Source organism: Ursus americanus, chromosome 12 (assembly GCF_024610735.1).
Source record: "Ursus americanus isolate L20-20 chromosome 12, mUrsAme1.1.p, whole genome shotgun sequence".
NCBI classification, from domain to species: Eukaryota; Metazoa; Chordata; class Mammalia; order Carnivora; family Ursidae; genus Ursus; species Ursus americanus.
Window position 1 is genome coordinate 60254920 of NC_142138.1, and position 13789 is coordinate 60268708.

Here is a 13789-nt window from a genome sequence, read left to right on the forward strand (position 1 = left end):
CCAACATAATTCTAGTAATAATCCCAGCAGGTTTTCTTTTGTAGATATTGACAAGCTAATTTTAAAATTCATGTGGGATGCCTGGGTGGCTTAGTCGGTTAAGGTACAACTCTAGATGTCAGCTCATGTCTTGATCTCAGGATCATGAGTTCAAGCCCTGAATTGGGCTCCACACTGGGCATGGAGACTAAATTAAAAAAAAAAAAAAAAAAAACTTACGTGGAAGATCAAGGGACCTAGAATAGCCAAAACCATTTTGAAAAAAATAAAATTATTTATTTAATTATTATAATATTATATTTACATATATATTTATTATATATTATGTTATATATAATAATATATATTCTATTATTTTTATGTTTATATGTAACTTTATTAAGTTACATAACTTGAAGATTTATTACAAGTACAAGATTATTACAAGTACAATAATCAATACAATGTGATATTACAATAATGATAGACATATACACAAATGGAGCTAAGTAGACTCAAAGAACAGCAATAAGCACATAACAAGATATTCGATCATCAGACTAATACAACAGATACATGCAAATTAAAACCAGCATTAGGTACTATCACATATCTACCAAAATGACCGGAATTTAAAACAGTAATGATATCAAGTAAGCTGAAAATAAGGAGCATCTGGAAATCTCAGATATTACTGAGGAGAATGTAAAATGGTATAACCACTTTGGAAAGACGTTAGGCAATTTCTCTTAAATATACAGTTAATATCTGACCAAGTAATTCCACTCCTTGATATTCACCAAGAAAAATGAAAAACCATATACGCAAAAAGACTTATACGCAAATGTTCATAGAGGCTTCATTCGTAATAGTCCTGAACTAGAAATAACCCAAATGTCCATCAACAGGTGAGTGAAAAAACAACTGGCAGTCTATTCATTCAGTGACATTTTACCCGGAACTAAAAAGGAACAAGCTACTGAACCAGGCAATGACATTGATGAAGCAAGATACGAAAGAGTATATCCTGTGTGACTTCGCTGATAGAAAATTCCACTCTAAGTGGACTACCCTACCGGGGTAGAAAGCAGATCAGTGGTGGCCTGGATCAGGAAGTGCATGGGAACAACTGGGGAGGGGCAGGAGGGAACTCATGGAATACGATGGAAATGCTCTGTATCTTGACTGGAGTGGAGGTTACAAGGGTGCATACATATGTCAAAACTGCACCGGAACTGCCCCCCGCCTGCTAAGGTGGTAGCCCCTGATGGTGGCATCCTTCTGGGAATTTTACCCTCAGAATGGGTGTGCTGCTTGTATGTAAATTACACCACAATAGGTTGGTTTTTTTGTTTTGTTTTTTGGGTTTTTTTTAAAGATTTTATTTATTTATTTGACAGAGAGAGACAGCCAGCGAGAGAGGGACACAAGCAGGGGGAGTGGGAGAGGAAGAAGCAGGCTCACAGCGGAGGAGCCCGATGTGGGACTCGATCCCAAAACGCCGGGATCACGCCCTGAGCCGAGGGCAGACGCTCAACGACTGCACCACTCAGGCGCCCCCCACAATAGGTTGTTTTTTAAAACAGGAAGTGGGGAAAAAAATCTACCCAAAGTCATCCCTCCTTCCTGATTCTCTGCCTACGTGTCCGGACAGTCCTTCTTTACCTTCCTTATAGACTCTTCACTTTGTTTGCCCTTTGAAACGCAGGGATTACCTGATGTTCCCTTCTCGATGCTCTTCTCTCTTATATAACCTGAATTATTTCACTCATTGCTGATGGTATATCCACCACTAATTGAGATTGAGGATCAATCTCAAATCTATATTTCTTTCTTTTTTTGTTTTTTAAGAGAAAGCGTGTGATGGGGGAGGGGCAAAGGGACAGAGAGAGAATATGAAGCCAACTTTGCACAGAGCGTGGAGCTCACATGGGGCTCGATCTCACACCCCTGAAATCATGACCTGAGCCAAAATCAAGAGTCAGACGGTTACCTCACTGAGCCACCCAGGCTCCCCTCAAATTTACCTTTTTGCACACTTTTCCCCAGAGCTCCAGGCGGATATACCCAAAGGCCTAATGAAAAACCTTCATCCTCAACTCAACATGTCCAAAACTGAGATCAACTACGGCACATAACCTCAAGCCTGCCTTTTCTACTGCATTCTTCGTGTAAGTTGCTACACCGTCCCTAACACTCAGAGAGCACCGTATATATATTCATTGAATAAACAAAAGATGGAATCACTAGCTGCCAAAAACTTCAAATCTCTTTCCCTCTCTTATACTATTTAAGCGCATGACCAACATGTTTTGGCTAGCCCTGCCTCTCCCTCCCTTTGGGAGGCCAGAGAGACATAACCCGCCCATAGGCCGGCTGTGTGACCGTGAGTGAATCATCCTCACACCTCTCAGGGCCTGAGAGACATAATATAACAGACACGGGGTCTGCAATCAGATAGAAGCAGATTCACATTCCCACCTACCACCGATATATCTGTAGCGTATTATGTTGATTCTTTGAACCCCGCCTTCCTTAGGAACTAGAAAGACCAATATCTATATTCTAAGGTTATTCTGAGCATTAAATGAAATAGAAGGACACCGCCGTCTAGCGCATAGGAAGTACCGCTAAATGTTAGCTCATTCTCTTATCCTTTCCTTCTCCCCACTACCACCCCTGCTCCCACCCCAGAAGGACAGGGAGTGAGAATGCAGTTGGTATACGTCTCTGAATGGCACCCTCTCAGACTGACAAGCTTCAGTGTTGCGAGATAAGGAATGCTGCTCCCCCCACCCTGCTCCCCCGCCCCTGGAGCGCTCTGGTCACCCCCAGAACCTCCTGCCATTGGTATTCTGGGCAGATGTAGCCAGCTGCAGAGGTCCTGTTATCCGATGGTGCGTCTGTCTGGGAAACCAGAAAAGGAAAACTGTGTTTAGAAAGTATATTTTTTCCCCTCCCCAGGTAAGCCAGAGAAATAATGGCATTCAAATTGGAATGACCATGAGATAAAACTCCTGCCCAGCAGGTGTTTATGCCAGTCCATAAAAACAACTACTTTAAGGTAATGAAAAAACACTCCCTGTTGGGGAAGCAAATGGAACCACATGTTTCTGAAACAGTTTGAGAGGAAACAGCAAATTCCACGAGCCGACAGCAGCCGCATGTCAAGGAGGCTACTTCCCACAGACCAGGCTCCAGGGAAGGCCGGGCCCCTTGAAATCCCACCGCCTCTAAGGAAACCACACGCGCCTTCCATCGGTCAAGCCCCCTGCTTCAGGGGAGTGTGGGAAGACTCCCCTTTTTTCCTACACCCACAGCCCAAGAATTCAACTTCATTTATGTCCCTTGGCTGCTGCTCTACCCAGCTCTGTCCCTTAGGACACTGCCTCTCCTGTGTTCCTTCTTCTCTGTTGTCCCCAGAGATAAGCACAAAGGCTTTTATGGTTGGAAGCATTTGCTGTTAATCACTAGAAGAAAATGAACAAGAAAGAGCCTTGGTGGCTCAGTTGGTTAAGCGTCTGACTCTTGATTTTGGCTCAGGTTGTGATCTCAGGATCGTGAGATCAAGCCCTGCATCGGGCTCCACACTGGGTGTAGAGCTCACTTAAGATTCTCTCTCTCCCTCTCCCTTTGCCCCTCCTGCCCCTATAAAAATGAACAGGAGTAACAAAATTTACAGAGATGAAAACATTATCTACCTAATGAGCCCTTACATGTAGGGTGACCAAACGTCCCTATTTGCCCAGGACAGGCATGGTTTACAAGTGTTGTCTTGATGTAATTTTTTTGGGGGGGGGGGGGGAGAGAGACAGAGAAAGAGAGAGAGAGGGCAGGGGAAGGGCAGAGGGAAAGAGAGAATCTCAAGCAGACTCCACACCGTGTGTGGAGCAAGACACAGGACTTGATCTTATGACCCTGAGATCACAAGTGAGACAAAATCAAGAGTCAGATGCTTAACCGACTGAACAACATAGGCGCCCCTTATTATCCATGTTCGGTCATAAAGTAGAATAAGTTATTGTTTATATGGCACGTACTCACCTGCTCTGTGCCAGGCATATGAACATTAGCTTATTTAACCTTCAAAGCAATCCTGTGAGGCAAGAAACAGTTTTAAAATACTGTAATGAAATCAGGGCAAAGAGAGGTTAAGTAGCTTGTCCAAGGTTACACAGATAGTCAGTGTCTGAGTCAGGACTTGAACTGAGGCAGTCTTCAATGTTCTTGTTCTTAATCCCTATGGTAGTCTAGCTATGACAAAGCTTTAGGAAATCGCTTGTCCTTTCACTTAACAAATATTCATGCCTACTGTTTGCAGACACTATGCTACAGACTGGATACAATGATGAACCAGGCAGGGTCCCTGCCCTCAAGGAGCTTTTGTCCGGGGGAGACACAGATACAAGCAGAAAGAACGGAATGAGAAGGAGAGGCAGGAGACCAACCAAAAGAGCAGGGCACCATCATAGCCACCAAGAGAAGCAGGAGGAAAAAGAGAACAGCGTCCAGAAGACTTTATTCAGGGAGCACAATTTAGAGCCCAGACACATCCGCACAGTTTATCAACAAGATGGTCGTTGGAAACCTTAGAGTAGTTGCACAGTACAGGCAGGGGTAAGGCTACAAAGAGATGAGGAGAGGGAGGAAGGGGGAGATGGGGATCAGGAAGTGGTCTCCAAAAGCTTGGCATTAAGGGAAGGGAGAAAATGGAAGGAGGTGGAAGTGGGGTCAGGTCCGGAACAGACACCTAGCTTCCTGCTTTCTTGCTGTGTCCTCTCCCTCCCTGCTACCCCTGCCCCCAGTTCTACCAATAAACACTACAGGAAAACAGATGGCATAATAGAAATAGTAGGAAAATTACTAAGTTCATATTGTCATGTCTCTGTTTTATAGTACTAGGCACCTAGTAAAGGCCCTCATGAATTTTATTCCCAACAGGGCATCTTCTGCTAGGCTGGCAGCCATCAGGGCAGAACGAGGACCAGCACCATCTCCAGGAACACCCATCCGAGAGACCATCTGTCTCAAGGGGATTATCAGTATTCCTGGGAACCAGCCAAACAGGTCAGTAGGCAGGTCAATTCCAAGATCATTTATCTGAGTTCACCAGGACCCAGGCACTGTTCTAGACATTGAGGAGTAAATCATTAGAAGGGGAGTTTTCAGGAGGGCCATCTAAACTCTCCGAGTTTCCTTGGCACCTCCAAGGGTAGGACCCAGGGTTTCCCCCAGGAAGGTTTGCAGTAGGTTGAAAGAGGCCACAGAAGGTTGTTTCTCCCACAATAGTGTTTGTGATTATCACCACAGCTGGAGACTAGGAAAAATGATTCCGAGACACCTTTTTTATATGGTACACTTTCTTGTATTCATTCATTCCTTCAATAATAAACATTTCGAGAACACCTACCATGGGCCAGGTACTGTGTTAAAGTGCTAAAGATAAGAATCAGGACCAAAACAGACATGGTCTCCCTGCCTTCAAGGAGCATACAAAAGGGTTATGTAAAGCCACATTAATCAGCATAACTGCACAAATTCATAATTACAAATCATGACCCACGCTACGAAGGCAATATCCTGGAACCGACGCTCTCTGGGTTGAGAAAAGTCTCCTGAGAAAGTGCCATTCAAGTGAGAGCTGAGGGATGTACAGGCTTTACAGAGAGGGGAGAAAAAGCAGCCCGAGAAAACAGAAGAACATTAGTGAAGACTCTGAGGAACAGAGTCTTAAAGCAGCCAGCGTTAAAGAAAAAAGTTATCTTGACACTGGTTGAAACAGTAAGGAAGACTTTATTCAGAACTATTGCAACAGGTGTCACGGCTGTGGCAATAGCGCAGAAAGATCAGGTTCAACTCCAAATCCAAATGGACCAATGGGGGTGTATAGCCAACAAGCAGAGTGAGAGGTCAGTGGAAGGAAAATTTCTAAGAGGACACATCAAGGGTAGGGGGATTCTTGCTAAACTGACTTAACAGGATTCTTGCTGAAGGCAGGCCAAGGACCTTGACATCAAAGAAGGGAGATGAAGAAGGTGATCAGATACCATTCATGATATCACCCTAAACTGACGCAGCAGGATTATTGCTAAAGCTGGCCACGCAGGCCCAGCAGGCCAGGGAGGGAGTGAGATAGCTCAGGGGAGCCTGACTGAAGTTTGTTCAAGGAGATGGTCTTTGTCACCACTTGCCTGGGGCAGAGTGGCACCAGATGATTCCAGAGAGATACACAGGAACCAAATAAGGAGCATCTGGTTGTCCTGAGAGCCCTGAAAAGTTTTGATTGGGAGAGAGGGGTGTGACATGATCAGTCTGTGTCTTCTTAAAATCAATTCAGCCTGTTCAACATCGCTAGCCATCAGGGAAATTCAAATCAAAACCACCTTGAGATACCACCTGACACCAGTCAGAAAGGCAAAAATTGACAAGGCAGGAAACAACAAATGTTGGAGAGGATGTGGAGAAAGGGGAACCCTCCTACACTGTTGGTGGGAATGCAAGTTGGTACAGCCACTCTGGAAAACAGTTTGGAGGTCCCTCAAAAAGTTAAAAATAGAGCTACCCTATGACCCAGCAATTGCACTACTGAGTATTTACCCCAAGATACAGATGTAGTGAAAAGAAAGGCCATATGCACCCCAATGTTCATAGCAGCAATGTCCACAATAGCCAAAGTGTGGAAGAAGCTGAGATGCCCTTCAACAATGGATAAAGAAGATGTGGTCCACATTACAGTAGAATACAGTAGAATCATCAGAAATGATGATTACCCAACATTTGCATCGACATGGATGGAACTGGAGGAGATTATGCTAAGTGATATAAGTCAAGCAGAGAAAGACAATCATCATATGGTTTCACTTATTTGTGGAACATAAGGAATAGGACGGAGGACATTAAGAGAAGGAAGGAAAAAATGAAGGGGGGGAGACAGAGGGGGAGATGAACCATGAAAGACTATGGACTCTGGGAAACAAACTGAGGATCTCAGAAGGAAGGGGGAGGGATGGGCTAGCCCAGTGATGGTATTAAGGAGGACACGTATTGCATGGAGCACTGGGTGTTATACGCAAACAATGAATCCTGGAACACTACATCAAAAACTAATGATGTACTGTATGGTGACTAACATATCATAATAAAAAAAATCAACTCACCCTGCTACAGAGAATGGAATGGAGGGTCCAGAAATGAATGCTGGAAGCCCCTTAGAAGACAAAGCTATGGTCATGGAGAAACAGGACAATGGACTGACCAAAGTGGTGGTGATGGTAGAAATAGACATAAAAGGATTTGAGACATTCAGGAGGCAAAACCGACAGGACTTGGTGACAGATTGGTGGCAGAGAGAAAAAGGTATAATAAAATCTCCTGGGGTCTCATTTCATCTTCACTGTAATCCTATAGTAAGCATGGTATTATTTTCTCAATTTTATGGATGAGGGATTTGAAACTCACGGTAGATAAGTGACTCGCTCAGGTCCCACAGCTAGTAGGTCAGGTGGTAAAGTCACTCTCCTTCCTCTGTGCTTACCCTGGAGTCGGGCAGCTCTTCCTGGTAGATCCCACTCCCTCTCTTGTGCGTCTGAAGCTATGCCTCTTCAGTACCTCTGGCACCATACTTCACCAACACTTCCTGTTTGTCAGTGCCGCAGGAAAATAAATAAAAACATGATCACAGAGGCCGGCTGCAGTTGGAGTCAGCTGACCTCCACCAGATAGTACAAACTGATTCCTTTGTTGAGGAGAGTGATTTCCTGGGCTTCTCTGGCAATGAAAAGTGAGGGCACCCCGGGTAGAACTGAGATGAGAAAAGCTTGGGCCACCAGGAATTAAATTGCTCTGCCTAGCAAAGCTAGAGACATTTTGGAGCAGACCACCACTGCAGACTTAGTGCCCAGCACACAAGGATTCAACATATTTTTGTTGAAACTCTGGAAGTGGGGTCCAGCAATCTGTGATTTAACAAGGCTTCCAGATGATTCTGATATGCCCTCTCAAATCTGAGAGCCTCTAATCTTTTTTGTAAAACATTTTTTAAAGATTTTATTTATTTATTTATTTGTCAGAGAGAGAAAGAACACAAGCAGAGGGAGCAGCAGGCAGAGGAAGAGAAAGAAGCAGACCCCTCACTGAGCAAGGAGCCTGATGTAGGATTTGAACCCAGGACACTGGGATCATGACCTGAGCCAAAGGCAGACGCTTAACCAATTGAGCCACCCAGGCATTCCCAAGAACCTCCAATCTTTAAAAGCTTTTTATAACACTGTCCATATCAACCCCAGACCCCAAATCCTCAATGGAAAGTTGCTACATACAAGAATCTTTCTTCGGTAGTGCTTTGGGCAACAAAGGACAAAGACCAGCCATCCTAGAGTTTCTGACAATGACCAGCAGCAAGGAAAGTCCAGGCCAAGAGTTGGGGCAAGGTGCAGCTCAAACTGACATGAGAGCAAATATGAGACAACCCCTCAAATGTGGAGTAAACACTCACTATTTGCTTCCCAAACATCCATCCCCACTTTTTCTGTTAAGGAATGAATGAATGAATGAATGAAGTTTCATTTGAGATTATAGCTTCCCCCCCACACACTCAATCCATAGCTCCAGATAGAGCACATGACCCCAGATCTAGCCAATCAGAACAACTCTTCCCCCTGACCACAATGACTGGTTCAGGGATGAATGTAAGGTCCAAGCAGAGCCCAGAGATCAGAGTGGGATTTTTCTCGGACTTCTGGGACAGGGGGAGGTGAATATGACTGGATATGAAGCTGGAGTGACCATGTTTACTGCCAACTGAGGAAGAAAGCATGTCTGAAAACAGAACCAACACGGAAGTAGAATTGAGAGTTACAGAGAGATAAACCCTGTCCTACTAACATTTTTGAGAAGCTGGATCAAGCCTTATCTGAAGACAGATTAGTCCTGGACATTTTCAGGGCACAAACTAATGATGAATGTTTGCACTTCGGCCAGTTTAGATGGAGTCTTCTATCCCATACATTGGGAGGAATCCCGACTATGATGTAAGACAGTGGGTTGAATGATGTTATTTGGAAAGTCTGGTTACAGAAAGGAGGAGAACTGGGGTCACCAAGTTACACAAGTCCACCTCCCCTCAAGACTATGAGCACCCGAGTTCCGGACCTATGTGTTATTTCTTACAGTAACGATAATCGCTACACAGTGGTTACTTTAGGAAGAAAAGGATCACAAAAAGAAGGCAAGGTGGCAGAAAGAAAAAGGGACGAGCAACGTACAGATTCCTTCCAACTTGGTTCCCCTGGTCACTCTGTTCAAGGCCAACTAGGCCCTGCAGGGGCCCAGCGGGAGCCGTGAAGCAGGAAATGAGGGCACAGAAGCTTCTAGCATCAGCCTACTCCAAAGGACCACTTACCAGGAAATTGCCTAGAAATGACGGTGCAGCCGTAACTGGGTCATTACTTTCCCTACAAATATTTCTCCCTTTTGTGAGCAACAAGGACCCATTCAACCAACTGTGTGGTGCCTCCGCTGAAAAAACAGGCCAGGGGAAGTGTGTAATTGGCTTTCATCAGATCGAAACCATAGGGCAGCTCGGCTGAGCCAAAGCTCTGTCTCTGGCTATAGCACAGAAATTACTTTTTGCTTAATGTCAGGCCATGTATAGGGAAGAAGGGAGGATAGAGGGAAAAGAGAAAGAGGACCGGCCTTCTGGTCAGTTTCAGCCCTTCTGGCAAGGCTGCTCAGCCCAGGAGCGGGGTCTGGCTCCAGACTTTGGGGAAGGAAGGCACCTGGGACAGAGGAGGAACAGGAAGAGAGGCAGAAAGAGGAGAGGTTGGAAGAGAGGGAAAGAGTTAACCTTTAATGAACTAAGTCAATTTCAAAAAAAAAGTGGCTAACTGAAAGCTTTTCCCATCTGTTTGCCTCTGTGAAATTTATATTTGGAAGTAACAAACATAACATCAACCAGTTTAACAACTCGTCATCTGGTATCTGTCTCTCAGTAATAATTTAATAATTTCAGAGATTAGAATGAAAAGGGAAATTTGAGACTCATTCAAAGGGACATGGAGTATTCTTCCAGAGATCTATGACTAATCTGTTGTTTGGGAATGAGGGGGTGAAGTTAAAAATTATCCCAATCCTCGGGAGCTTGCCTGGGTGATTTGGGAACTTTGTGGCTTATCTCATCTACTCCCAGGAATTTTCTATTTGGGCTAGACCACTCACCAACTGCATTTCTCTTTTGCCCCTCTATGAGCTTTGCATCCATCATACCAGCCCACCAGCTTCAGGGGAGCATGTGGCTAGGATGTTCCACAGAGGACGAGGGAGACAGGACCCAGAGTCCTCTGGATGCCCTCCCCACAGCCCCTAATAGAATACTGTAGGGCTATTCCCAGGATGCTGCCCTGTGACACCTTTCCCCAGCAACCCTAGGACTTTGGCCCTGGCTTTTTCACTGCCATCCTGTCTCCAGTTTGGAGATCCAGAAAACCACATGGCCTTTGTTTCCTGGTCCTGGGGAAGGGCCACCAGGGAGCCCCAGTAATGGAAAGAACAGTGAGTCACAGACGCCTGGGCTCCGCCCCCACTCCATCCACCTGCCAACTCCATGAGGCAGGGGTGCAGGGGAAACTGTGGGATTGGGGTCAGGAGGACCTCGGTCTTTGATCTCAGTTAAGCTTCTCTGCTAACCCCTTCTTAAACTCCCTAAATCTCAGTGACCTCTTAAGTAAAATGGAGATTACAATAACTATTTTAAAGGTTGGTGGCGAAAATTAAAAGAAATACTGTGCCTGTTGTGAAGAAGGCACTGAACAATTTGGCTGATGTTAGCACTATTGTTGTTCTAACCTCTCCGCGCTTGCTTTCTTACCTGAAAAACTGGAAATAATAGTAATCACCTCTTAGGCTGATCACAAGGATTATATATGTAAAGGATTATATGCGTAGAGATCACAAGGATTATACATGTAGAGATTACAAGGATTATACAGGTAATACAGGTAAAGCACCTCGGCCCAGTGCCTGATACCAGGGAGGCACTCAACGTTACCATTTCTTTCCCTTTCCTTCCCAATCTTCCCCTACCCGATCCAGGATAAGAGTGTTGCTGCTCACTCGTGGCCAAGCTGGCTCCAATATTTAGCTAGAAGCCAGAAGAATCTGTCCCTGAAGGTGGTCCTTGGAGCCCCTTCCCTGTTGTGCGCTCAGCCCACGTCCATAAAAGGAAAAACTACCAGAGGAGGTGAGAAGCCTTCCCGGAGCTCACGTGGATGGCCAGGAGGCAAGGGGACGGCTGCAGGACGCATCGCTGGGCACTAGGGGGAGCAATAAACTCGGGAACATAGTGAGGGCCGCGCCCCAAAATCTCTCCACTCCCTCCGTGCCCCAGTCGCCCAGTTGGGCTGATTCAAGCAGGAAGAGAACGCTTAACGATTACTCTTAAAGATTAAAGGCCTTTGTGGGGACAAATGATGAGGGAAAATGCAGGGATACGTGGAGAGTGCACACCTTACCTCCTGCTTCAATTTGGTACCGGCCTAGAGAGCTCTCCTAGGCTTCTAGACTTCCACCTCTGGGTACCCTGGTGGAGGAGCTCTCTGGGGGTCTAGGAAAACCCGAGGTAGGGAAGACTGGCCACTTTTCCCAGTCACTCCAACTTCTACATCTAGCCCCCCAGCATCTCAGCAAGTCCCAGTGGCTCACAGCTAGAAGGAGTCTTATAGAGCCCCAGATGTTTAACCCCCAGCTGCCAGCTGAAGGGCTGGAGCCCAGAGAGGAGAAAGAGCTTGCGCAAGATCTCCCAGTCAGTATGTAATAATCCCTCATAGAGTTTACTGAATACTTTCATGTCCATCATCTCTCTTGGATAGTCACCACCACCTGGTGTTGTGGGCAGGAAATATTATTCTATTTTACAAATGGGGAAACTGAGGTTCAGGTAAGTGCCCATAACTCTCCTCTTCCCTACTAAATTTCCATGGCCACCCACCATCTCCTCCTCTCTTGCCTTCCCTTGTTTTAAAATAGGTCAAAACTATACTCATAACCCCAGGAAGATTGCTACACAGCTCCAAGTATTCCATAAATCAAATTCTAAAATATTTGTGGCATTCCCCATATTCCTAACCCATCCAGCATGATGGAGACATGGTAGAGCATAGGAATTACGAAGATGCACTTTGGGATCAGATCTGAGTAAATATCCAGTGTTCATCTCTTATTAATTCCATGACCATGAACTTCGCTGTGCCTCAGCTTCCTCACCTGTAAAATGGGAATATTCACACCTATCTCCTGGAATTCTTTTATAGGTTAAATAAAATGACCTGTAAGGCAATTTCACAGTGCTTGGCATACAGTAAAGGCTTGAGAAATGTTTCTGGTATATACAATTTATCATATAGTCATAGAACAGAAATGATCTTTAAGAGTCAGTTCCCTAGTTTCATGCCATTTACCAATGAACTTAAATGGCGTTAAGTGGGGAATGTTACTATGCGAAGTAGGTTTACATACTCGTTTGAATGGTTTTCCCTCCTTCCCAAAATTCATGTCCACGTGAAACCTCAGAATGTGAACTTGTTTGGAAATAAAGGTCTTTGCAGATGTACAGAGTTAAGACGAGGTCATACTAGATTAGGGCGAGCTCTAAATCCAGTATGACTAGTATCCTTATATATCTTTATAAGAAGAAAAGGATGTATGGAGACAAAACACACCCAGGGAAGAAGGCCTTGTGAACACAGGCAGAGCCTGGGATAATGCAGATACCAGCCAAGGAAAGCCAAGGATGGCCCGAGCCACCAGAAGCTAGGAGAGAAGCAAGGAACGGATCCTCCCTCAGAGCTCCCTCCCCAAAGAACCAACCTGTCAGCACCTGCATTTTGGATTTCTAGGCTCCAGACTGAAAGAGAATAAATTTCTGTTGTTTTAAGCCATCCAGTTTGTGGTAATTTCCAGCAGCCCTGGGAAACTCATATGGTTTGTGAAGAGGGAGAACTCCAACAGAACTCTATTTTTTTTTTTTTTTTTTTTTTTACTTCTAGTCTACTCCATCATTATCTCCCCAAACCAGCAAATAAACATTTATGGAACACCTACCTAGGAAGTTGACCTATTACCTCTCTACCTCTGCGTACACCTTTGTACCAGACTCTGAATTTATTTACATGCTTTATGTATGGAAGCACCACAAAACTTCAGGACTATCTCACCCTGCAGTCTAAAGGTCACCATGGGCTTTACAAATCCTGCCTGCTCACTACCTCCAGAGGTGATGAATTCAAAGGAAAGCAATCTGAACACCCTTAGGACTCTGATTCCTACCAGACAGGGATGATGTCATTCTTGCTGGTTCCTCCCACACTCACTCAGGAATGGGCAGAGGGAGCCAGGGAGTCAGGGGAGCAGCTGGTTGCCATAAAGGAAGTAAGCCAGCCTGGGAGTAGAATGGGTGGCCGTGGGTTAACAGCTACAAAGGAAAGGAGGGGAAGGGGGGAGGAGCTGATTCACTAGGACAACTCTTAGGGTGACTCAGAAGCTAGCAGAAAATAGCCTGTTCTCCCACATCTGCCTCATTGTCGGGCAATGAGACACTTCCTCATTGCAAATACAGAGGCAGGGTAAAAGGGAGGAGGAGGAAATGGGACTTTTCATATTTGTGGGCCTATGCCAGCACCTCACACTCTGTGTTTTTAACCATTTTAGACATTTTGTTTCAAGTCCAGTCAGTATTCATTGAACACCTACTATGTGCCTGGCCTTCATCCTGCCTTTCAGATGGTCCGGTCTCCTGAACACACGGAATGATGTCTTT